Below are 26,750 nucleotides of genomic sequence, written 5' to 3'. Positions count from 1 at the left end.
ATTTGGGTCACATGTCGTTTCTGGCCAATCAGGTTCAGTCTGGGCTGGGGAGGCTAGCAACCAATCCTGCACTACCTGAGGGTACTATAGGGCTGTCCAGAGGCTCTTTAGTTGCCAGTGCAATGTCTATCACAGCGTATGCTGTGAGCTAGTTCTCTGTGCTCCTTTGCTCATTTAAAGTGTCAGTACCAGTGTGTTTCTGCAGACTCCCCTCTCAGCCTTGGTGCAGTTTGCTCCAGTTACTACCAGTCTCCTGATCCCGTCTACCTGCTATACCCAGCCTACCCCGGGTCTCTAAGTTCCGCCAGTGTCTCGCAGCCTGGTTCTGATCCCGTTGCATGCCACTGCTTCATGAGTCATACTCCCCTAAGGCCGGCTGCCTTCAAGTACCAGCAAGCAAGTCCTCATTCCTCATCTGACTCCACTCCGGGTCCAAGCGCACGCCAAGCCGTGACAGTTTGCACTGGCCAGATGGATTCGGCCAGTGGACAGGATCTGAGGGCCGACTTGCTCCAGGGTATCGCCAGTCGCCTAGAGGGACTAGAGGCATCTCAGTGCCAAATGGCTCAGTTCCTGCAGGAAATGTCTCTTCGTCAGGATATGCTGCAAGCTTCCCTGGTTACTGTTAATTTGCCTGCCGCCACCAACCAGCCAGCAGCTCCAGCTGTCCCTGTTCCACCTGCACCATCTCATTTGCACCTTCCGACTCCAAATAAGTTTGACGGCAACCCCAAGTTGTGCCGAGGGTTTCTCAACCAGTGTGACGTCCACTTCACACTACAGCCTGCGAACTTTCCATCTCCAAAATCCAAAGTGGCATATATAGTGTCTCTACTGACCTGTTCTGCCCTGGACTGGGTTTCGCCTCACTGGGAGAGGTCTGACCCGTTACTAGACAACTACTCTGGATTCCTCATGTCCTTCCGGAGGATTTTCGACGAGCCCGGCAGAACAACCTCCACGGCGACGGAAATCCTGCGACTTCGCTAAGGGAACCAACCAGTCAGTCAGTATATCATTCAATTTCAAACGCTGGCTTCGGAACTAAAATGGAATGAAGAAGCCTTGACTTCCACCTTTTGGAATGGATTGACAGATCGCATAAAAGATGACCTCGCCACTCGTGATCTGCCGGCTACCCTCAATGATATTATCTCCCTTTGCAATAAAGTGGTTTTGCGGTACAAAGAACGCCAGAGTGAAAAAACTAGGGGAGATCGCTTTAGGTTCCGGCCGACCACTACTCCAACCCTCCCTCCGTCTGATCCTGCGGGTGATGAAACCATGCAGATTAACCGGGCCCGCCTCATGGTAGAAGAACGGCAAAGATGCCGATGAGAAAATCTATGCATGTACAGCGGGGAGACCAGTTATATGGTTGCAGCCTGCCCACGTCGTCCGGGAAACTCTCGATCCTAATCTGTGCCAGAGACACCAGGTTAGGAGTGATGTCTCCGTCTCCGTCAAAAAATGAATCTACCTTCTCCATTACTTTTGAGATCTCCACTGGTTCTAAAACTGTTCTTTCTCTCCTCGATTCAGGGGTCACTGAAAATTTTATCACCGCTGAACTTGTCCAGAGGCTCCGGCTTCCTGTCTCCTCTCTCGACCACACCATCACTCTATCTGCTGTAGATGGCACTCAGATTACCAACGGAATCGTCTCTCAACGTACCCTTCCTGTGCCAGTTTGTATCGGAGCTCTCCACACTGAAACTATCCGATTCCTAGTAATTCCCAAAGCCTCCCATGAGGTCATCCTTGGATACCCCTGGTTACACAAGCACTCCCCAAATATTGATTGGGGCACCATACAGATCTTGTCCTGGGGAGAAACTTGTCAAGTATCCTGCCTTCCTCAAATCAAACACATCAAAGGTAGTTACATTGCAACCACTACTCCAATTCCCTACCAGTATCGCTCCTTCTCCGATGTCTTCTGTAAGACCGGAGCCGATATTCTGCCTCCTCATTGGGAGTGGGACTGTCCTATTGAGTTGATTCCTGGCAAAACTCCTCCGCGAGGTCGTACTTACCCACTCTCCCTACCCGAGACTGAAGCCATGTCAGCATACATCCAGGAGAACCTGCAAAAGGGGTTCATTCGACCATCCTCCTCACCGGCAGGGGCAGGATTCTTTTTTGTGTCTAAGAAGGATGGAGGCCTGCGTCCTTGCATCGATTACAGGGGCTTAAACGATATAACCATCAAAAATCGCTACCCAATACCCCTCATTACCGAACTTTTCGATCGAGTAAAAGGTGCTACTATTTTTACCAAGCTGGATTTAAGAGGGGCCAACAATCTCATTAGGATACGAGCCGGGGACAAATGTAAAACAGCATTCAATACTCGAGACGGGCATTTTGAATACCTGGTAATGCCTTTTGGTCTCTGTAACGCTCCTGCTGTGTTCCAAAACTTTGTGAATGAGATCTTTCGGGACTTACTATATATCTCTGTGGTAGTATACCTCGACGATATTCTGATATTCTCCTCCAACATTGTCAGACATCGATCCCAAGTCAAGGAGGTGTTAACTCGCCTACGAAAGAACCACCTGTACTGCAAAGCTGAAAAATGCGTATTTGAAGTTCCCTCAGTTCCCTTTTTAGGTTACATCGTTTCAGGTGCCGGCCTTGAAATGGATCCCCAGAAAATTCAGGCAATATTGGACTGGTCTCGTCCGAATTCTTTGAAGGCAGTACAAAGATTTTTGGGCTTCGCAAATTATTATCGAAGGTTTATCAAAGGATTTTCCACTCTCATGGCACCCATTTCCGCCCTAACTTGCAAGGGGGCAAATCCATCCTGATGGCCTCCAGAGGCTGAAACTGCCTTTCAACTCTTAAAGCAAGCCTTCATTTCCGGCCCCGTGCTGAGACAACTCAACATTAACTACCCATTCTTTCTTGAGGTAGATGCCTCTTCTGAATGTTGATTTTTGTTTACCATTGGGTAGCAATATTAAACAAATGCTCCCTGGATCTGATCCTCTTAGTTATCAAGGAATCAGCCAGGGAGATTGTTTCTATTAGAGAGAAAATCAATGTATTTTATTCAATTCATTTACCCACATTGGTACATGATAAAAATAACAAGTGGACAGAAAAACTTCAGGAACAAATAGAATCCTATAAACAGGAACTCATTAACAACAATATTTCCACTAGTGACCACGAAAGTACAACTTCCACCTCCAGCCAGAGACCCCCTTTAGGGTTAATCACCCATGCTAATCGCGGAGCAAGAAGAGGCGGTACACAAGACGTGGAAAACAAAATGAAAGGAAAAAGATCGAACAGGAAGAGAATCTAGTTATCAATCTCTCATCCCACAAACTCACACCAGCTGAAACCACATTATTAAAGCATGGACTTTCATTTGTACCTACCAATCACTTTGATCCCTTTAATTGGAAAGTCGATCTTTGGAGATTCAATCGTAATCTTAAACTCAAAGAATACTTTGGAGATACACCAAATGATTCTATGCTTTCAGTAATGGCTCCTACCAAATCTAAATCATCTTTTGTACCCAATTCTTCTAGTGCTTCCATCAAATGTTTTTCACGCATGGTTGATCAGGTAACCAATTTTAATGCTACCAATTTATGTGACACTATACAAAACTTAACCAATTGTCAATAACTTGCTATAAAATCTCTCAGTGATGACAAGTCAATAGTTATCCGACCCGCCGACAAAGGCGGTGCTATTGTTCTTCAAGATACCACTGCCTATTGTACTGAAATTTATAGAAAACTCAATGATAGAGATGTCTGTCTATTGTTACCTTCTGATCCCACTACAGCATATAAACAAGAGCTCGATTTGTTATTATCATCTGCACTTAACTCACAATTCATTACTTAAAAAGGTAAATGGGAATTAACCTCTGAATTTCCAGTGACTCCTTTGGTGTATACACTTCCCAAAGTGCACAAAAATCTTGCCTCCCCTGGGTAGATTAATCATTTCTGCTCGAGAATCAATCTATCAACCCATTTCAAAGTATTTGGATTTTTACCTGCAACCTTTATTCTCAGAAGAACCTTGTTTCCTTAAAGATACTACGGCATTTTTATTGAAATTAAGTGAATTAACTAATTTACCAGTCACTACTTCTTTGTGTACTATTGATGTCATCAATCTATACACAAGTAGTCCACACCATGAAGGCTTAAACACCATGTCCGAATACTTAAATACCAACTCCAAATATTCTGGACCTGACATCAAGTTTTTTCTAGATCTTTTGGAATTAACTTTATGTAGAAATTATTTTTATTTTGACGGTAAATTTTATTTACAGGTTCAAGGTTGCAGTATGGGATCAAATATCTCTCCTTCACTGGCCAACATTTTTATGTTCAAACATGAAAGAGATCTTTTTTTCAAAAAGAACCTGATTTTGTCAAACATTTATTATTTTTTGTTCGTTATATTGACAATATTTTCATACTCTGGTCTGGCACTGCTGAAGATTTTGACTTAGCTATGAATAAAATCAATACTCACCATTCAACCATAAAATTTACTTGGGAACACAATGCTCACCAAATCAACTATCTAGATGTGATGGTATACTGGACTGGAAATTCCATAGAAACCAATCTATATACTAAGACAACTGACAAAAATTCCCTACTACATGCTGCCAGTCACCATCCAGTAGCCCTTAAAAGAGGACTACCCTACTCCCAATTTTTGCGTATTCGACGCATAGTGAGCAATGACCTAGAAGCGAGAAAACAAATACAAAATATGTTAAATAAATTTAATCAAAGAGGCTATCGCCTGCAAATGCTTAATTAAGCCATGTCTAAAGTTTTATCAATGCTAAGAGAAGAGTGCCTTAAGTCTTCGAATCGTAATACTGATACATCTAAAAAAATGTTCTTTGTCAATGCTTTTTCTACTATGAGTTCTCAACTTAACTCTACCATGAAACAATTTTGGCCTTTACTTTCATCAAATGTGAGTTTACCGGCTTTCAAAAAGTGTAAAGTGTTGTCCTGTTATCGCAGAGTCCCAAATCTAAAGGATCGTCTTATTCACAATGATATCACTGGATTCAATAAACCTTCAACTTCAAAAAATACCTTTTTGTACAAAAGACCTTGCTGTTACACCTGTCTCGGTTGTACAACCTGCCGATATATGGAAACTGGTAACTATATATCACACCCTTATTCTGGAAAAAAAATCTTTATTAATCATGTTTTAACATGTACCAGCTCTTTCGTTATTTATGAAATACTTTGTCCTTGTGGACTTTTATATATTGGTGTGCCAATTTCGAGAGCGCATGGCACAACACCGATCCATTAAATTAGCCATCAATGGAAGAGACAGCGAACAACAGGTCGCACGACATTTAAAAAAAACATTCCTTTGCCACCCAAAATTGTGGACCATAATCCGCCTCTATCACGAGGAGGAAACAGAGAGAAATTACTTTTACAACGGGAGGCAAAATGGATCAACCGCATGAACTGGGTTGCACCATATGGTTTAAATGAAAACCTGTCTTTATCTTGTTTTTTATAAGTATTCCAATGTGTGTAATTTTTGTCTATGTTTATTTGTTTGCTCGTTTTCCATTTTTCTTGGCTTTATTCATATATTTATTTGCATTGGTTTGACCCTCTAACATACCTTCTCATTGAAGTTATAAGATGTTACTTTGTATCCAAAGTATGTTATATGTGCATTCAGATGGCCCATTATTTTCTAAAGCATATTGCATTACAGCCACGATCGGCTATTATATATGGAGTCATTCTGCTATGTTTATGTTTTATGTCACCATGGTAACTTGTAACCTCACTGCCATCATCAACAGCTTTTAATTGCACTATCACTCCAGTCACTTTTACATCGAGTCTGATTGTGTGCTACAATACGTTGGGTGCACGCATTGTGATAAGGTAACCCTGACTTGCTTGCTTGCTTAGTTTAATCTATATCACTTTGGTTACCTAAAAACTTTACTGCCGCCATTGGCAGCTTTTAACTGCACTATCACCATAGTTACCTTACGCTGAGTGCAATCATGTGCTATGGCACATGGGGTGTATGCATTGTGATGATGTCACCTTAACCTGCCCGGACCATGTTATGCACAACACATGGGTGAGTAATTACCCTGTATGTATAAATAAGCTGTATGTATTAACTTGTTTACTGTTCCCTGATGAAAATCTCACACTAAAATAGATTGAAACATTGGACACCATACCTCAGTAGTGAGTCTTTTTTCACGAGTCCTGTTGAGTGCCACCATTTTTCTTATTCTGTGCATGGAGTAGTACATTCTACCCAGGGAGGTAGAGTGCCAGTCACATGGACTTTTATATATATATATGTATATATATATATATATATATATATACAGTATATATATTTATATATAGTATCACAAAACTGCTGGTTCTCGACGCAAAAGCTTGCAACTGGCCTTGGAGTCCTATGTCAGAAAGTGCATGCACAAATGTGATGGAGGAGACAGGCACTCTGAGGCATGAAAAATTATGCAAAAAGAAGTGTACTATAACATCAACATTTCAGGGCCTCAGCCCCTTTGTTGTTTGTGTTTTAAGTGAGTCCTGACAAAGGGGTGGATGTGCTGATACATTGATACTATAATACACTTCTTTGTGCATCATTTTTCGTGCCTCTGAGTGCCTGTCTCCTCCATGGGATTTGTATATATATATATATATATATATATATATAATTTGAGGAACAGTACTCAACAAGTAAATAAAACACAGAAGCTTTATCAAGCTTGATAAAGTAGTATATTCTGCCTGATATGTTGCTGCTTCATTTTAGCTCAACACGCACACACAAGTATTTTTATCAAGAAACAGCAGGCTCTAAAGGTGGATTTTCAAACTCATAATTCTTTGTTTGTCTGCAGATTTATTTTAAAGAGTAAAAAATGTAAATATAACAACAGTTATTTTGAGGTATGTGTTGGATATAAATTGAGCATGCCCAATAATTTTATAGATTTAGCTCTCAAGCTGTGTAATATCTGTGTACCAGAGTGATGACCAATTCTCATTAATTTGTTGCCCACTTGGATGATAATCATGCTTCGTTCTTATAGGAATTTGGCACTAAATAGCTATAGTCCAGTATATCTAAACATACATTTAACCAAATACATACATGATAAAAGTCATTGCTGTACATAAAAAAAAGTTAAATAAAGCTAATCTAGGGACCTTCATCCTCTCCTATCTTTTGTTGTCCCCATGGATGCTATGTTACTCTTGAAGGGATTTTCCAGATAATCTTTTCTCATTTTGATTTGAAGTACCTGGATGAAGAAGATGACATCATGCCATTTAGGTTTAAATTATTTTTTTTCTCACTTTTTTCCTTTTTTTCTACCTACCTTCTATTTTATACTCTATATTGTAGGTACTGTAAATAATAGTTTGTTCCTTTATGTCCAAAGTTTTATTGTAGATTTTATTATTAACAAATAAAGAGACCTTTTTCTAGAATTTCTTTAATTCCTTATATTTATTAAATAAGAATTTTTTATTTATTATGGTAATTTGTTTGTTTTCAGATTGTATTTCCAGTACCCCCTGGTAATACCCACTGTATGGAGTTGTTCTTTAGCATAAATTAAAGATGCTTAGGCAGTTATTATATTACTATATATATATATATATATATATATATATATATATATATATATATATATATATATATATTAATAACATTTAGTACACTCATTAGGGTCCACAGCAATCCTTATCACCACTATTCCCAACCAAAAGACATTGTGAGCACAAATGTACAAATGTATGTCTAATGTACATTTGAATCTACCAGTTGGTGAGTGTGATACCTTTACCACTCCAGGAATTATACCTGCTGAATTCAGGATTACACTGTTTGCCTGTTTTTTTCTAACATTTATATTCATCCACTAGAGAAACCATGCACCGGGAAAACTGGTGGACAATGGAAAAATATTGTCCTAAGCACAATTACTACTTGCAATTGGTGAATTTGATTATATATACTCCTTTTGTGTATATTAAGTTTGTTTGATACACACTGTGTACCACTTCTGTTAATTTACAGTACTCCCTCAAAGAGAATAGAACCAAATATAGACAATTTAAAAAAGTACTTTATTTGAGCTTCAGATCTGCACACACTTGCTCTGTACAAATTCAAGGAGTCATGTTGAAGACTACATTTGATCACTGGCAGCATGATCTGACCTCGTACATAACTATTTTTTAGTGCAGTCCCACAAACCTCTCCATATTCCCTTCAGGGTCCTGCCATAGCTTGTTGGAAGAAGTTTCCAACAGGGAGGATGAGATATTGTACACTATAGCAAAGGGCAACATGGCACCTACAAGTGGAAGTATAATAAAGAACATGTTTTGGGCAGCAGCCACTGTGCACTATATGCACCAATACCAACCCCAATACCTGACAACCCTCTGCTATCTAAATTCACTTCACCCCACTCTTGCTGAAAAATGAATAAATCCAATGGGGGAGAAGAAAAAATCAATCAACCTCTGGAAAGTCCCACAAGGACATCAGCCAGCCAAGAAAATTCAACTGGCAGTAGATGCATACTGAGATGATATATCATCAGGAAAACAGTATAAACATGAAGATGTCAGTATCAAGAGTAACATGTGGTAAGTAGGATAATAGATTCAGTGACCAGGCACAATTTTAAATTAACTGGCAGTGGACATTAGACTGCTTCTGAACAGCAATTGGTAATGCCTAGAGTATACACAGTAGTAATCAGTAAATTAATTATCCCCTCAACATTATAATATAACTTATTTCACAGGGAATATCACTTTCAAATAATAAATACTCAGAGATTTACAAAACTCACTGTTTGCTTATGCAAGTTGATACACTTTTTGTTTCAAAATAAAGTAAACATAATAAATCTAATAGATACAAAATTCTTACTGATATTGTTTTAAAGAAAATAAATGCAATTTATATATACAAGAAAAGACTAAGAATAATCAATAGTCCAATTTATTTTATCTGTTTTGCTGATCGGAGCAATATTGATATATTTTATGTATAAGAGAAATTTTTGAAGTACAGAAACTAACCTCATTTGGTTAATTAATCTTTACAAGAGAGTCCTTCATTTATCTTTCCTAGCTCTATGGAACATGGAAGTCTCATGTGGAATCAGTAGACCTTTGCATTTGCTAAGCTTTTTAATCTTATTGTCAACCAAAACTTCATCAGTTGAATTGAACTTTGACTCTTGCAGTTATGTGCACTTTTACACCTCAAAAGCTTATCTAAGGCACAGCAACTGATCCTTATGTCTACTGTTGTAGTAAACATAAAAAAAAGCAAATTAAGTCCTTGTGTGGCCATCTAGTGTGAATCAGTTGACAGGTCTGTACAGAATAGAATAAAACTCAAGGATTTAAATTAAATGAAAGGCAATGAATTTATAACAGGATTAAGGAGCAGCTTAAGTAAGGATTTGTATAGAATACAAGCTAAATGTTCAAAGTAAAACAGGAAAAGGTATTGACATATGCAACTGCTTAAAAAATATTTCACAACATGCATGGTAATAGTTATACAGAATATGATTTTTCAAAAAGCTACAGTATATTGTTCAAAAATGAACTTACACAGCATACTTCAAGTTCACAAACACATATTTTCCACAGAATAAGTGTTATCAAAAGATAGCTAGGCTTTATTTATCTTATGCATCCAGGAAAATGCGGTCTCAAAGTTATTAAAACATTTAGTAAAAAACATCAGGAAGGTATATAATAGTCTGAAGACAGAATATACTGTAGAGGAATGAAAACACTGAAATTTAGAGAAGAGGAAAGAAAAGGGTTGGTAAAATTATGTAAGTTATAATACTAATGCAAATATAAGCATTTTTTTACTGATCAAGTATATTTTTATTTGCTTTGGCTAGCTGTGTAGTGGGCAAGGGTCTTATGGACCTTCTTGCTAAGTGCACAGTCTTCTTAGAAAGTTATCAAACTTGTCGGTTCCATTGTTAATAGCCCCCATCCCACCTGTTCTGGGCAAATTCAATACATTTTCAGTGATATAAGTTGAATCTTATCAGCATGGGGTATTGATGATTCTGTCTATTACTCTTTTTGATTCTGAGAGGTAAAAGTGTCATTTATTTCTCTAACCATCACCTGGATGATGAAGAAGAACCCTTGCACTATTCATCTAATATAATTTATACACAAATGCCACAAAATCATTTTGGATGTCTTCTTAATATATTCAGCAGTGAATAATAAATATGCCGGCACTTGTGGACCATATGTTATAAATGGCAATAAATCATGGTACTCAGGTTTACTTAAAGTTAATCTAAGAGGATAGCTGCTGGATAATGGGTACTGGGAACTGTGCACTATATACCTGTCCCAGATATATTTCAAAAAGTTGGAGTATGTGCCATTTATTGGTAGTACAACTTGCTTAAACAGTATCCCAACAATGATGGGTCTACATTTATAATTAGGGTAGCCCATGTTGTGGGTCGCTGCAAGTGGGAGTAACCACAAATGCTGGTTATCAAATAATTTAGGTTTTGGTAATTGAATACTAAGGAATTTTAGAGGAATTTATATTTAGGTAATCACTGTCCAATTGCACTAAGGTACTGATAGAAAGGCAGACTTACATGCTCAAACCACTTAAACAAATAGCATTGTTCCTCTGTAAAACTCAACACTCAAACATAGAGGGAATAACAGTGAGTCCTGGGAAATGATATAAGAAACTGAACTGACAGAACAACTGACAATGTATTTATTGGTGATTACAGTACTTATGGCACTGCTGTCATGATAAAGGTCATTCAAACTAAGATTTTGAAGTAGTATGCTGGTTTGTATGCTCCTAAATCATGGTGACACATGAACTGAAACACTACTATATTTGCAGTAAGACAAAAGCAAATTGGATATGCATAGTGGACAATAAACACAAATACAACCTCAATAGTTGTTTGTGTATCCTATACAGTATATACATAGGATTTTCAAGGATCTCAGATATACATGTTTCAAGCAAAGATTGAATAATGTTCCAAGCCAAATTTTGTATAACAATTAGTCAATGCTTACTTTCACATGTGGACTTCCACCTTTATTAATTTTGACTATTCCTACCTTAACTGCACATCATGGATGTGTTATTTCATTAATTTTTAACATTTTCTATTTTGAGTATTGAAAACATTTACAGTATGTGATCCAATACTGTAAGATGGATAAAGGTAAATAATCTAACCATTGATGTGTAGGTGCCTTTAGAAACATGGACCTCTGAAGGTGCTCTGTTGTATCTGGCACCAAGATATTAGCAGAAGTTCTTTTAAGTCTTGTAAGTTAAGAGTTGGGGCCTCCATGGCTTGGCATATATTTTGGCACATTCCACAGATGTTCGTATTTCTAAGCTACTGTATCTAGCTGAGTAGAGTTAATCAAAATTACCATACAAAAGACAGTTGTAGCCTTATACTTGGTAGTAGAAATATCTGATTTTAGAGATGGGAGTCCACACCCCTGACAAAGGCTTTTGGATGAAATGCATTGGGTAGCCTCTCATGTGTTTCTTCAAGCTGCTTTCAAACTGTAATCATGATGTTTAAGATGCCTACCTTCACAGGATCAGTGGTGCAGTGAGCTGTATTCAGGTTCATTAATATTATTATTATCCATTATATATATATATATATGGTACCACAAGGGTCTTCAGTGCCTTAATAAAGTACATAAACAATTCAGCAGAACAATAGAATAGTAACATACAGTACTAGACAATGCAGGACAAATACATGGTATATAAATATTGCTATAATGGTCATAACACTCAAGTAAGTAGTACAGTGGCAGAAGTCAAGGGTTAGGTTATGAAAATAATAGTAAGGGAAGGAAAAGCACATGAGGAAGAGGACACTGCTTCTGAGAGTTTACATTATAAAAGGTAAGGGTAGACAGACAGGGGTGACACAGATGGGGTAGATAGTGAACATGGGCAGAGTGTTAGGATGAGAGATGGAAGGCTTTGATGAAGGAGTAGGTCTTGAGAGCCCATTTGAATTTTGACAAAGAGGATGGAAGCAGCATGTGCAAAATCTTGGAGGCAGTCAGGGAAGAAGTAATCAGTTGACAGGAGAGACAGCATTCATTATCAGAGCAAAGATGACAGATGGGAGTGTGAAGAGAGATAAGGTCAGAGATGTAAATGGGAGATGAATGGTTGAGGGCCTTGTAAGTGAGTGTGAGAATCGGTTCTAAAAAAAGGGGAGTCAGTGTACTGCTTGTAGGAGAGGGAGACATATGTAGTACATTTGGAAAGGAAGATGAGTTGGGAAGCAGCATTGAGGGAAGGTAGCAGTTGATAGAGTTGGGAGTCAGGGAGGTCAGATTGAAAAAGGTTACAGTAGGCCAATCTGGAGATAACCAGAGTGTGTATGAGGACCTTGGTGTAGCATCTAAGGTGAGAAAGAGACTGGTACTGGCAATATATTTGAAATGAAAACTGCAGGACTGCAATATATGGTTTGCAGGTGAGGGAGAAATCAAGGATAACTCCAAGACAGTGCACTTTGGGGCTAGAGGAGATGGTTGTGCCTTCAATAATTAATGAAATTGTGGGAGAGAGGTTATGTGGGATGGAGGGAAGTTGATCAGTTCAGTCTTAGACATATTAAATTTAAAAAAGAACTGGAACGTCCAGGAAGAGATAGCAGACAGGCAGTTAGAGAGAGAATAAGAAAACAAGGGTAATGTTCAGGGGAGCAAAGGTAGATCTGGGTAACATCTGCAGAAATATGATTTTGGAAGACAAAAGAGCGGATAAGCTCACCTAAAGTTGACATATAGAGAGATATTAGGAGAGGTCCGAGAATAGAACCTTGGGGAATACCTACTGTTAGTGGAAGTGTGGGGCAAGTATAGTCATGAAAGGAGTCAGAGAAGGAACGGTCAGAGAGGTAGAAAGACAGCCAGGAGAGGGCAGTATCATGTAGACCAGGAAAGTAAAGGATTTGCAGGAGGAGAGGGTGGTCCACAGTGTGAAATTCAGCAGAGAGGTCAAGAAGAATGAGCAAAGAGTAGTGGCCATTGCACTTGGCAGCAAGGAGGTGTTTGCTGACTTTTGTCTGGCCAGTTTTAGTAGAGTGGAAAGTATGGAAGCTAGACTGAAATGGGTCAAGCAGCAAGTAGAAAGGTGATAATGTGGTTGTAAACAAGACACACAATTTGTCGGCAAAAGGGAGGAGAGAGATGTGTTTGTAATTAAAGAGGGTGTTACGATCACAGTTATATATTTTACAAATGGGGGAAAAAGGGCATAATGGAATGCAGAGTTAATAGTGCCTGATAAAAAGGGATATATTGAAGAGAGGGGTAACATGGGGAAAGGCAGAAGGAGAGATGTAGTGGAATTGACATGAGGGAATGGCAATAGTGTCATAGGGGGAAGTAGATGTGGGTGAAGATCAGGTGAGGGCCATAACTTAATCTCCAGATACAGGGGAAAAAGAGGCAAGAGTTGTTAAGATGTATGGGGAAGGATAGGCTAGCAAAGGAGAGAGAGGGTTGCCATGTGTTTGGTGGGATTTGATGTCCTGAAATATTGAGTAAATTTTATATGTAAAGTAGGTGGCAAAGTCAAGGGCAGAGAGTGAGGAGGGGAAGCAAGAAGGGGGTGAGCAGAGGCGGAAGTTGAAGGTGGTGAAGAGATGCGGGGGGTGTGAGGACTGGGAGGAGATGAGGTTTTTTAAATATGAGAGAGAAATAACAGCACTATAGGATGAGAGCATACATTTGAAGTGGAGGAAGTCTACCTTAGAGTATGATTGCATCCACTGTCTCTCGGCAGTTCATGAACACTTTTTATAGGTATCTGGTGCATTTAGAATGCCAGGGTTGAGGTGTGGATCTGCAAGGATAAGTAGTGATTGCCAGAGCAACACAGTCAAAGGTAAAAGTAAGGGAGAGATTGTATAGGGAAGTGGCTTGATCAGGGCAGGAGAGAGAGAATATGGGAGAGAAGTGAGTTGCACAGGGGGGATAAGAAAGTGGTGTCAATATCCTCAATGATACATTTAGTGATAGTATCCTTAGGAGGCAGAGGTGGAGAAGGTGAGAGGGATAAGTTAAAAGAGAGATGGTGATGGTCAGAGAGGGGGAATGTGGAATTTGTGTAGTCTGAGATATTACAATGGTGAGTGAAAACCAGGTCAAGTGAGTGCCCACTTAAATGGGATGGCTGTGGAGATCCATTGGGATAGACCAAATGATGATGAGAGGGTAAGGAGTTTAATTGAAGAGAAATCTTTGGAGATATTGATAGGGATATGAAAGTCAATTGAAATAAAAGAAGGGAGATCTGAAGTTAGGAAATAAGGGAGCCAGGAAGCAAAGTTATCAAGGATTTAGAAGGAAAAGTCAGTGGGACGATAAATGACAGCTAATTGAGTGTGAACAAGTTAAAAGAGGCATGGACACATGTTTGAGATAAGCCTGTTATTCTTCATGTCCATGTGAGCACATTTTAAATAAATAGTCTACATTTATATGCTATGGAAGTCTTTCTATAATTGAATTACAACAACACGAGATTGTGGAATCCATGAAGGTGTCATCAGCAGATGCTCAGAGAGGGCAGGACCTGCTTTCTGCCTACCCCTAAAGACAACATGGAGGCCATGGTAAAAGCCTTGCTGCAGGCATGTCCGCTCAGCAAGAAGCTACCAGAGCTCAGCAGAAATCCACCCAGGTGCAACTATTGGCCTTGGAGGCAGCCTAGAGGCAACAACGAGTCACCATTGAGGAAACCCACCAGGCCATATCAGAAAACAGCCAGGCCATAAAAGAGGTGGTACAACACCTAGTCGCCCGGTATGGAGATGCTTCCACTGACCCTCCAACCCACACTTGCTCCATACGTGCCAGTCATTTTTTACAGAAGATGACTTGAAGTGATGATGTGGAGGCATACAGTATCTCACAGCATTTGAGAGAAATGCAGAAAGGGGGAGTTGGCCCAAGGAACAGTGGGCAAGTTTTGTTGCACCCTTCCTGTCTGGAGAACCACAAAAGACCTACTATGATTTGTGCCTGGCTGATGCAAAGGACTATGTAAAGCTAAAATGTGAGATCCTAACTCACTTGGGAATCACCACATTTGTTCATGCCTAACAAGTCCAATGCTGGGAATTACAAGTGGAAAAGCCTCTATGCTCACAGATGCATGACCTTGAACATCTAACCACAAAATGGCTGCAGCCTAAGATGCTGACAGGACCACAGTTGTTGAAAGAATTGTGATGGTCTGGTATCTGCGATCGCTACCTGCAACTCTGCACAAGTGGGTGAGCCATGCAGACCCTAAGTCTGCAGACCAGTTAGTTGAATTGGTGGAGATGTACGTGGCAGCTGAGGAGCTGTTGAGTCTGCACCACTGAGCCCTGATGGAGCATCATCAAACTCCCATCGACACTGGTAAGACTGTTCCAGGGGAGAAGGGTGCTGGGTGATGGAATGCACTTAAGACTGAGGGTGTGGAACCTGGAGATAGGCCAGCCAGGCCAGTAAGGTTCCAATCCCAGAAAAGACTAGATAATAATGTGATTCAGTGTTTCTGATGTGGTGGTTTTGGCCATATTGCATCTAATTGTTCACTTACCTCTGAACCTATGCAATGTGATACTGCACATGTTAATCGCAGGGAGTCTTTCTTTGCACAGACAGCCTGTACTGCTGACTGGAAGGCTCAGACAGATAAGCACATGTGTACTCACTGTAGAAGGCAACTGAGCAGACGCTCTGTTAGATTCTGGTAACCTGGTTACACTTATGAAAGCTGAACTGGTGAACCCCTGGAAGTATAAGGGGAAAACAGTTGGTGTGACCTGCATACATGGGGACACACGCTACTATGTTACTGCAGAAGTGAACATAGAAACACCATGTATTTCCACGATAGTCTTTATGGGTTTGGTACTTGGCTTAATGTATGATGCAATATTGGGGAGAGACTTTGCTCACTTCTGGAAGTTGTGGGAAAGCTGAATTTTTACAGAGTTAAATCACCCTGACCCATTTGAGAAGGTTACTGATGTAGTAGCAGAGGAAGTTTCTTCAGGGTTGGAGATGATCCCTTTTTCTAGTATGATTGGCGAACTAGAGAATGCGGAGCGTGACGGTGGCTAGCCAAGTGATGTGCCTCCCACTGAGGTGGGAAGTGTTATTGAGCCAGTTGATCCTCTGCCTGATTTAGAAGTCAGAAGAGAGGTCTTTGCCTTGGAGCAGTTAAATTACCCTACTCTGGTAAAAGCCAGGGAGAATATCAAAGTGATCGATGGTAAACCAATAGACCCCGATAGTCCCTTGTCATATCCTCACATGGCAGTATGTCAAGATTTTTTGTATCATGTGAATTAGAAAGGAGAATATATTTTGGAACATTTAATAGCAAATTTTGCAGAGGTTTTTCTGGCCCAGGGTCCATAAAGAGGTATCTGACTTTTGTGCATCCTGCCCTGAATGACAGTATCATGCTCCAAGACCACATTTTAAAAGTCCACTAGTCCCATTACCCATTATTGAGGTGCCATTTAAAAGAATACCTATGGATTTGGTTGGAACCTTAATGAAGTCTGCCCGGGGCCATCAATATATTCTGGTGATAATGGATTAAGCTACCAAGTACCCGGAAGCAATACCATTGCGCAATACATCAACCAAGTCCATTGCTAAAGAGTATAGCAGGTTGGGAATTCTGACTGACCAAGGCACCCCATTATGTCAAAAGTCATGAAAGAGTTATGCCACCTGATCAAAATTGAAAATTTTAGAACTTCGGTCTTGGTGGAGAGGTTTAACAAGACGTTAAAACATATACTAAGAAAAGTAGTTGACAAAGATGGTAGAGATTGGGATTACTTGTTGCCTAATTTGTTTTTGGCCATAAGAGAGGTTCCTCAATCCTCCACCGGGTTTTCACCTATCAATTTATTATATAGGAGACACCCAAGGGGGTTACTAGACATTGCCAAAAAGACATGGGAGGGACAGTCCAGTCCGTATAAAACTATTATTGAGCATGTATCCCAAATTCAAGAAAAATTTGCTGCTGTGGTGCCGATAGTGAGAGAGCACCTGGAACAGACCCAACAGGCACAGCAGAGGGTATACAACCACAATACTCAGTTACACATTTTTGCTCCTGGGGACAGAGTGTTGGTTCCCACAGTAGAAAGTAAACTTTTGGCTAAATGGCATGGACCCTTTGAAATTTTAGGAAAAGTGGGGCAGGTTAAATATAAAGTTTACCAGCCGGGGAACAGAAAGCCAGAACAGATATACCAATTAAATCATAAAAAATCCCGGAAGGATAGAGCAGTTCTGTCAGCAGTCTTAGCCCCTCCAGTAAACCCAGGGCCCTTGGTTCACGAAGTGACAGTGGCAAAAACACTGTCAGCAGTTCAACAGCAGGAAGTTAAAGAATTTCTTATCAGAAATAGGGTGCTGTTTTCTGACATACCAGGAAAAACCACGGTCATTAAACATGACATAATCACTGACCCAGGGGTTAAGGTTAACCTAAAGCCCTATAGGTTACCAGAAGCCCAAAGACAATCAGTATCGAAATAAAAAAAAAAATGTTAGAGTTGGATGTAAATGAAGAATCGCATAGTGAGTGGTCAAGTCCCATTGTGCTTATTCCAAAGCCCGATGGGAGTGTGTATTTCTGCAATGATTTCCGTAAATTGAACAGTGTATCAAAGTCCAATGCCCACCCAATGCCTAGGGTGGATGAACTAATTGAAAGGCTAGGGACAGCCAAATATGTAACCACTCTTGACTTAACCAAAGGGTATTGGCAAGTGCTGTTAACTGAGAATGCCAAAGAAAAGACAGCTTTTTCTGCACCAGAGGGGTTGTTTCAATACAAAATGTTGCCTTTTGGGCTGCATGGGGCACCTGCTACCTTTTAAAGAATGATGGATAGGAGTCTAAGGCCCCATTGAAAGTATGCTGCTGCTTATCTGGATGATGTGGTCATTCATAGTCCTGATTGGCAGTCTCACTTGCCCAGAGTACAAGTAGTGTTGGACTCCATCTATAAGGCAGGTTTGACAGCCAACCCAAAAAAGTGTTGTCTTGGGATGGAATAAGTAAAGTATTCGGGGGTACACCATTGGCAGTGGTTTGATAAAGCCAAAGCTTAATAAAATTGAGGCAATACAAAACTGGCCACAACCCCTGAATAAGAAGCAGGTGAGAGCCTTCCTAGGGATTAGTGGTTATTATAGGATGTTTATACCCAATTTTGCCAACATTGCAGTACCACTGACTGTCCTTACCAAAGGCAAACAGAATGTCATGGTTGAATTGAATCGTGAAGCAGAGAAGGCTTTTCAGGAGTTGAAAATAGCATTGTATTCCCAACCAGTTCTGATGACTCTTGATTTTGACAGGGAGTTCGTTGTGCAAACTGATGCATCAGAAGTAGGTGTAGGAGCAGTCCTGTCCCAGAGCAAAGAAGATGAGGAATACCCTATTTTTAACCTAAGCAGGAAATTAAATGTACATGAGAGAAACTATGATACTGTCGAGAAGGAAGCGTTGACCATAAAATAGGCATTGGAAACTCTCAGGTACTACATGGTAGGAAGGAATTTTAGGCTGATCACTGACCATGCCCCATTGAAGTGGATGTCAGAAAACAAAGAGCGCAATGGAGAATAACAAGGTGGTTCTTGGCATTGCAAAACTTTAAATTTTCGGTAGAACACAGGCCAGGAAGCCAGCTGGCCAACACAGATGCTTTGTCATGTGTTCATTGTTTGGGGGCTGCAGTTGTTCCACCCCACAGGTCAAAACAAAGGGGGAATATATGATAGAAGCACTGGAGAAGTTTGGAATGACATTTATGTGTGTCCTAGATTCCTGTCCTATGTGTTTTGAAACCCCCAGGAGAAGTCTGTTTGGAAAAATCCTTGGGGTGTGGATGTGAGGAGAGGTAGGTCTCTATCCACTGGCCACTCCAGGCATTGGGCCTTTCAGCCTGATAGCAGGCTCATTAGGGCTTGCACCTGGAAATGGCTGATATAAGCTGGGATTAGTTGTGGCTGAGTGTCTCATACCTGGGATAGCAGGCCCGCAGGCTAGCTTGTTCTGAAACACAGTTTAATACAATTCTGAAAGTACTGTGGACATGAACTTATTTAGTGTTCTGATAGTGAGGGAACTTACTGTATAGTTTTAGCCCAGATGGGCTAAGATCTTTTTTATGTTTTGTTTTATTTATGTTTGGTACAATAAAGACTGGCTCCGACCAGCTTGCAGGAGAACCCCAGAACTGTGTCCTGTTTCTCTGGCTGCTGTGTGTGTAAAGAGGGAGTCCGTCTACCCCAGGAGAGGATCCCCTATCCCGACTGTGTCACCATATATATATATATATATATATATATATATTGTTATACTACAGTTACTGCCCAGGCACTTCAATCAAAAAGAAGTAATATAGATAATCCTTATATTCTTTATATTGTATAATACAGTCCCTTCAAGGCTTTAAAGGTTCCAATTCTTTTTCTTTTAGAGATGTAAATGGCCGATATTCATGCTTGTTTTTCAGAACTGGTCTATAAATTCATATAATAGAGCTTGTTTAAGGTCCTCCTTGACGTTCTACAAAAAATTCCTCATACCAGAAAACACCCAAAATAGGCACAAGGCCAATATTAATAATAATACAAGAACATTAAAATGTATTTTTATTAAAATTTCACAATATCAGGTGGACAGAAGATCTTACACATACATCATGATATGTTAAAATCGCTACATGGATAAAATTGATTTCTCTACCCCTTCCAATTGAGGGAAATATTTATAGTGTAATGTCCACCATTCACGTAAACCCTACACATTTTGTCTTTTACTAAGACTTCTTCAGGGGTAAATCTCAGAATAAATGTACATACATGTGGTCATAGTATGACAGTGTTCTAGGCAACTCTCAAAATCAATTGATATATGACCTTTATGACCTTTATGATTTTTATTTACATACCTCGCAATTGATGTTTATATTGTGGTATATATGATATCTTAATCATCGGAAAAGACTACACAAAACTTATTGTGTCCTTATGCCTCTTTGATCCACTGCTAGATTGTAGCAGTGGGACAGAGAGTCATAAAGACACAATAAGTTTTGTATAGTATTTTCCGATGATTAAGATATCAGAAATATCACAATATATACATCAATTGTGAGGTATGTACTAAAGATCATTTATCAATTGATTCTGAGAATCGCCTAGAACACTGATGAGAGAAAGATAACAACATGGCTGTGGAGAAGGCATGGATGCAGGGTGGTGTAGATGAGGGAACACAGACTATCACAGTTGGCAGACCACACAGCAGTAAGTATTGGTGAATATATAGCAGCATGGAGGCATATAGGGGAAGAATGTGTACTTGCGTATACTGAGTATGATATTTTTAAAAGCAAAGGGAGCTGAATGTGTATTATAAATGAGATAAATGTATGCAGTGAGAAGGATGTTGGAAGCCAGTGAGATTGTTTTGGTGATCAAATGGGAAGATTGTGGGTACTAAGTGGGATGTGAGAGCCACATAACTACTCAAACCTCAGTTGCATAGACTGCATGTGTGTATTCCAATGAGCACACAATTCTGTGAATTACCAGCTCCACCATTTTGAGAGTGACAGCAATCTCATTCTGTGAGAGTGCTGAATCTGCAGTTAACCACAGGGTGTGATTACATACCATATCTGTATTGCGCAAGGAACACATCCTTTCAGGCTTCAGCCTTAATGATCGTAATTTCATTGCTTTTTGAAGTTTGAGTGTGAGAAAATCAATAGGTTTTGTGGATTTTCAGATGATGTCTTAACATGTGAAACCGTAAGGTTTTTCTGTCTATGGAATTTCATAGTTTTTTAAAATGTATTAACTATCAGGGTTTGGATGAGCAAACTGCAGCGGAGAAGGGCAACAAAGTGGTACACTAACGCAGGTGGAAGAAGGGATAGCACACAGGATGTTGATTTGTGTGGTGCAGAGTGTGAGACAGCTGTAGGCATGTGGAGTAGTGGCAGCAGCAGTGGAGCAGAGCAGTGTCAGCTGTGCAGTGCAAAGTGGGTGACAGAGGGCTCACTGGTAGTGCATATGCACCTTGGAAAATCAAATCAATAAATCACAGATGCATGAATGCAGCAGTGATTTCCATCTACGCATCTGTTAAAAATTGAATATGTAAAAAAAAGCATAGCCCCGCCCCCTAGAACACAACCAGTGCTGGACTTTGGAGCCCCAGTACTGGTTGTGCTAAATACATGGGACAAAGACATAGGGGTAACCAAGTAATAAGCAAAACCAGCACCAGACTTTTTAGAACCTGTCCGGGTTGCCAAAATACAGGGGACAAATGATGTAGGGGTTCCCGTATACAGCGCAACTGGCACAGGGCTCTGAACTGGTCCTGTGTCTGGAAATACAGGGGGAAAAATGCATAGGTTTCCCCTGTATTTACCAGAATGAGCACCGGACTCCTTCTAGGGCGGGGTGATGCCACAGCCAGGGGAGCCCATTCACTAGGCCCCCCAGCCACAGCATCACCCCTGACCACTAGTCAGCCAAGGCTGGGGATCCCTGTTGAGTTGGGGACCCTCCACAATAAAGGGGTCCCCCTCCTTAGGGCACCCCAGGCCCAGGATGATAGCCCGGGGCTATACAGCACCCCTGGATGGTGGGTGCTGGGTTGATTTGTGTTGTGTGGTGCATATGAATATATAAATATTGTCTTTTGCAGTACTACTACAGGTCCCAGCAGGCATCCCCCGCTTACTAGTACTTGGAGAAGCACAAGTACCAGCAGGCGGGGCACTAAGGGCCTACTGGTACCTATAGTACCCCTGCAAAAGAAATATTAAAATAAAACAGACAGATACTATTTTTGTAAATATTTTATTTAGAGGGACCTTCACCTGGGGGTCAGCAGCCTTAAGCTCTATTACAAGGCTGCCACCCCCCCAGGACTTCTATGACATCTTCACCTGGAAGGCAATGGCCTTTATGCTCTTTTTCCTGGCTGTCGCCCATCCAGGGCTTCCATGGCATCTTATATCTACTGTCTTTAGTAGCTTTTCTCTGCTGCCTCCCCGCTGCTGACTGAGTGCAAGGCAACGCACTGGCAGTATTTAAGCCAGCCGAGGGGGCAGGACAATGATGTGCATGTTCAGTTCTCACCATTGAAGTCAATGTTAGTACTACAGGTCCCAGCAGGCATCCTCCGCATACTGGTGAGAACTGCTCATTGGCTGAGAGGCGGAAGGCTTGCCTCTCTCAGCCAATGAATGCTCCGCACCGGGATTTCTGGACTGAAATCCCACAGTGGAGGTGTCACTCGGGTAGCAGTGTCCTTAGAGGACACTATTAATGTCCGTGGGCTCAGCTAATTCATGTTTTTTTTTTACCAAGACCCAGGATTTGCCTACTGTAGAATGAAAAGGACAGATCTAAGCATAGGAGGTACACCATTGGATTACCTACTGGAGAAGAGGACTGATTGGCTTCAGGGATACATAGATGAGTATGTGAGATAGTGTGTATGCATGTATGAGTACATGTGTGTGCGCATATATGTTTTAATAAAATTGTACTTTTCTATGGTGTGTCTGTGTTGTGTGTTATTTTAATATTGCTTTTGTGCTACCAGCATGCCTATAATGCCCCGCATGCTGATTCTTGTGGTTCTCCAAGTACCAGCATGCAGGGAGGCTTGCTGGGAACTGTAGTTCCACAGCAAAAGACACTATATTAAATTTAACTGCATCACACTTTACATAATGAAGCCGGCACCCACCACCCAGGGGTGCCGGGGATAGCCCCGGGCTATTAGGCTGGGCCTGGGGTGCCCTAGAGAGGTGGACCCCTTTACTGTGGGGGTCACTAACTCCCCAAGGATCCCCGGCCTGGGCTGACTAGTGGTCAGGAGTGATGCTGCGGCTGGGGGGCTGGTGAAAGGGCTCCCCTGGCTGTGGCATCACCCCCAACTAGTAAGTGTCTGGTGCTGGTTCTGAGAAATACAGGGGGGCCCTATGCATTTTTCCCCCTGTATTTCCAGAACCAGGACTGGCTCAGAGCCCAGTGCTGGTTGCACTTAATACAGGGGACCAATACATCATTTGTCCCCCTATATTTTGGCAACTAGGACCTGTTCTGAAAAGCCTAGTGCTGATTGTGCTTCATATGGGGGAACCCAATGTTGTTTGTCCCCTTTATTTACCACAACCAGTACTGGGGCTCCATAGCCCGGGGTTGTTTGGTTTTTTGGGGAAGGGGGCCACGCCATTTTTTTATTTACCCTATTATTGTTTTTAAACACAGAAGCACAGATGGGTCTCACTGACCCATCCTTGCTTCTGTGTTTGTTTTTTTAAAACACAGATGCTGGTATCACTGAATTTTCAGATACGAGCCTGCATCTGTGTACCGCTACCTCCCCGGGTCCTAACACCTGCACCACCACCTCCTGCATTGCTGCTGCTAATGCCTGCTACCATCCTCAGTTCCCAGCTGCAGCTAATGCCCGCTAGCCCCTACCCCCTCTCCCCGCATCCCGACCGCAGCAAACGCCCGCTTCCTGCATCCCGGTCCCATCCCCTGCTACCACCCACAAATAATGGCCATCTTGCTGCACTCAAGTGAAGCAACTATGACTACACCTGCTGGAGGCTCCTACTGAGGCTGCACAATAAGTTGAAAGTCCTACCTCTACAATGGCATATTCTTTTGATAATAGTTTAAAAACTGTAACTTTCTAATTTACCTGAACCCAAAAAGCATGTACCCTGGCACAATAGCTACCTAATAAATCAAACCCCGAGTCTAAATTCCACTCCTAGCCTGAGTTATGCCTTCCCAAAAATTCCCCCATAGACTATAGCAGAAAAGAGTTCCTAATTGAGAATGTCAGAAAAAGGTGACAGTTGGAGATTTAGATTACTCCCATGTCCTCATTTGTTATGTTCTTACCCTGAAATTTGGCATGCAGCACCCAGTGACAGTTCTACCCAGCTGTGCCAAATTTAAGATCCGTACCTCAAATAGCTTTTGAGGTGTAAACCTTAAACACCCTGCCCCCCCCTCCAGAATTCTCTATGGATAAATCAGTTTTTTTAGATTTTTAGGTGCAGCATTAACATAAGGGCATGACTGTGTATATATATATATATATATATATATATATATATATATACAGTCAGGTGCATAAATATTGGGACATTGACAGAATTTTCATATTTTGGTCTCTATTCACCACCACAATGGCTTTGAAATGAAACAAACAAGATGTGCGTTAACTGTAGACTTTCAGGTTTAATTTTAGGGTAATTACATCCAAATCAGGTGAACGGTCTAGGAATTACAACGGTTTCTATTTGTGCCTCCCACTCTTTAAGGGGCCAAAAGTAATGGGACTATCAACTCAAAACTATTTCATGGACAGGTGTGAGCTATTCCGTCGTTATTTCATTATCAGTTAAGCAGGTAAAAGGTCTGGAGTTGATTCTAGGTGTGACATTTGCATTTGGAATCAATTGCTATCGACTCTCAATATGAGATCCAAAGAGCTGTCACTATCAGTGAAGCAAGCCATCATTAGGCTGAAAAATCAAAACAAACCCATCAGAGAGACAGCAAAAACATTAGGTGTGGCCAAATAAACTGTTTGGAACATTCTTAAAAAGAAAGAATGCACCGGAGAGCTCAGCAACACCAAAAGACCCAGAAGACCACGGAAAACAACTGTGGTGGATGACAGAATAATTATTTCCCTGGTGAAGAAAAACCCCTTCACAACAGTTGGCCAAATCAAGAACACTCTCCAGGAGGTAGGTGTATATGTGTCAAAGTCAACAATCAAGAGAAGACTTCACAAGAGTGAATATAGAGGGTTCACCACAAGATGTAAACCATTGGTGAGCCACAAAAACAGGAAGACCAGATTAGAGTTTGCCAAACAACATCTAAAAAAGCCATTACAGTTCTGGAACAACATCCTATGGACAGATGAGACAAAGATCAACATGTACGAGAGTGATGGGAAGAGAAGAGTATGGAGAAGGAAAGGAACTGCTCATGATCCAAAACATACCACCTCATCAGTGAAGCATGGTGGTGGTAGTGTCATGGCGTGGGCATGTATGGCAGCCAATGGAACTGGTTCCCTTGTATTTACTGATGATGTGACTGCTGACAAAAGCACAGAATGAATTCTGATGTGTTTCGGGCAATATTATATGCTCATATTCAGTGAAATGCTTCAGAATTCATTGGACGGTGCTGCACAGTAGAGATGGACAATGAGCCGAAGCATACTGCAAAAGCAACCAAAGAGTTTTTTAATGCTAAAATGTGGAATGTTATGCAATGGCCAAGTCAATCCCCTGACCTGAATCTGATTGAGCATGCATTTCACTTGATGAAGACAAAACTGAAGGGAAAATGCCCCAAGAACAAGCAGGAACTGAAGACATTTGCAGTAGAGGCCTGGCAGAGCATCACCAGAGATGAAACCCAGCATCTGGTGATGTCTATGCGTTCCAGACTTCAGTCTGTAATTGCCTGCAAAGGATTTGCAACAAAGTATTAAAAAGTGAAAGTTAGATTTAGGATTGTTTAGTTTGTCCCATTACTTTTGGCCCCTTAAAAAGTGGGAGGCACATATAGAAACCGTTGTAATTCCTACACCGTTCATCTGAATTGGATGTAATTGCCCTCAATTTAAATCTGAAAGTCTGCAGTTAAAGCACATCTTGTTTGTTTCATTTTAAATCCATTGTGGTGGTGAATAGAAGCCAAAATATGAAAATTCTGTCAATGTCCCAAAATTTATGCACCTGATTGTATATATATATATATATATATATATATATATAGACATGATGTTTCTCCTATGAGAGGTATGGCAACCCCCAAGGGAAGAGAACAAAACACAGGAGGCACTCCCTTTTAGAAAATAGAAAAAATGTGTATACTTATATCATGATGCAAAAACAGTACAGCAATATGTCAACGTTTCAAGGTCCACAGACCTTTTCATCAGGACTGTACATCTGGTATTCTGGATACCTGATGTACAGTCCTGATGAAAAGGTCTGCGGACCTTGATCTGTGAGCAGCCATACACTCTTTGAAACAACATTCAAATAATATGGTAAATAATAAATCTAGTATTACATGTAGGTTAATATTTGATATAATATGGTTTACCTGTGTGTGGGTGATAAAAAGTATACCCTGGGATCATGAACCTGCATGTGGTACATGAGCATTTCAAGCATCCCTTTTTACCTTGCAAAAAATATATTTTTGATCTTCTCCACTTCTAGTTATTTCAGTTTTGACCAAATAGTATTTTAAATTGCAACCATGCTTATACTGTAGCTTGCCATCAATTTCACATCCTGTAATTTTATCTCTACGTCTGTTTGTATCGTTGGCCATAATATTTTTTATTTCAGATTTATGGATGTACTTATTGGATTATAATGTGTAACCCATAGGAACAAAGATTTATCCTTTTTGATCACTAGAGTATTCCTATCTAACTTAAGGGCTCTATTTTAGCTTTAATAGGCAAAGCTGCATCATATTCTAT

The sequence above is a fragment of the Taudactylus pleione genome, unplaced genomic scaffold (assembly GCF_031769625.1).
Source record: "Taudactylus pleione unplaced genomic scaffold, aTauple2 ptg000083l, whole genome shotgun sequence".
In the NCBI taxonomy this organism is placed as follows: domain Eukaryota; kingdom Metazoa; phylum Chordata; class Amphibia; order Anura; family Myobatrachidae; genus Taudactylus; species Taudactylus pleione.
Note: the sequence above shows the minus strand (reverse complement) of the source record.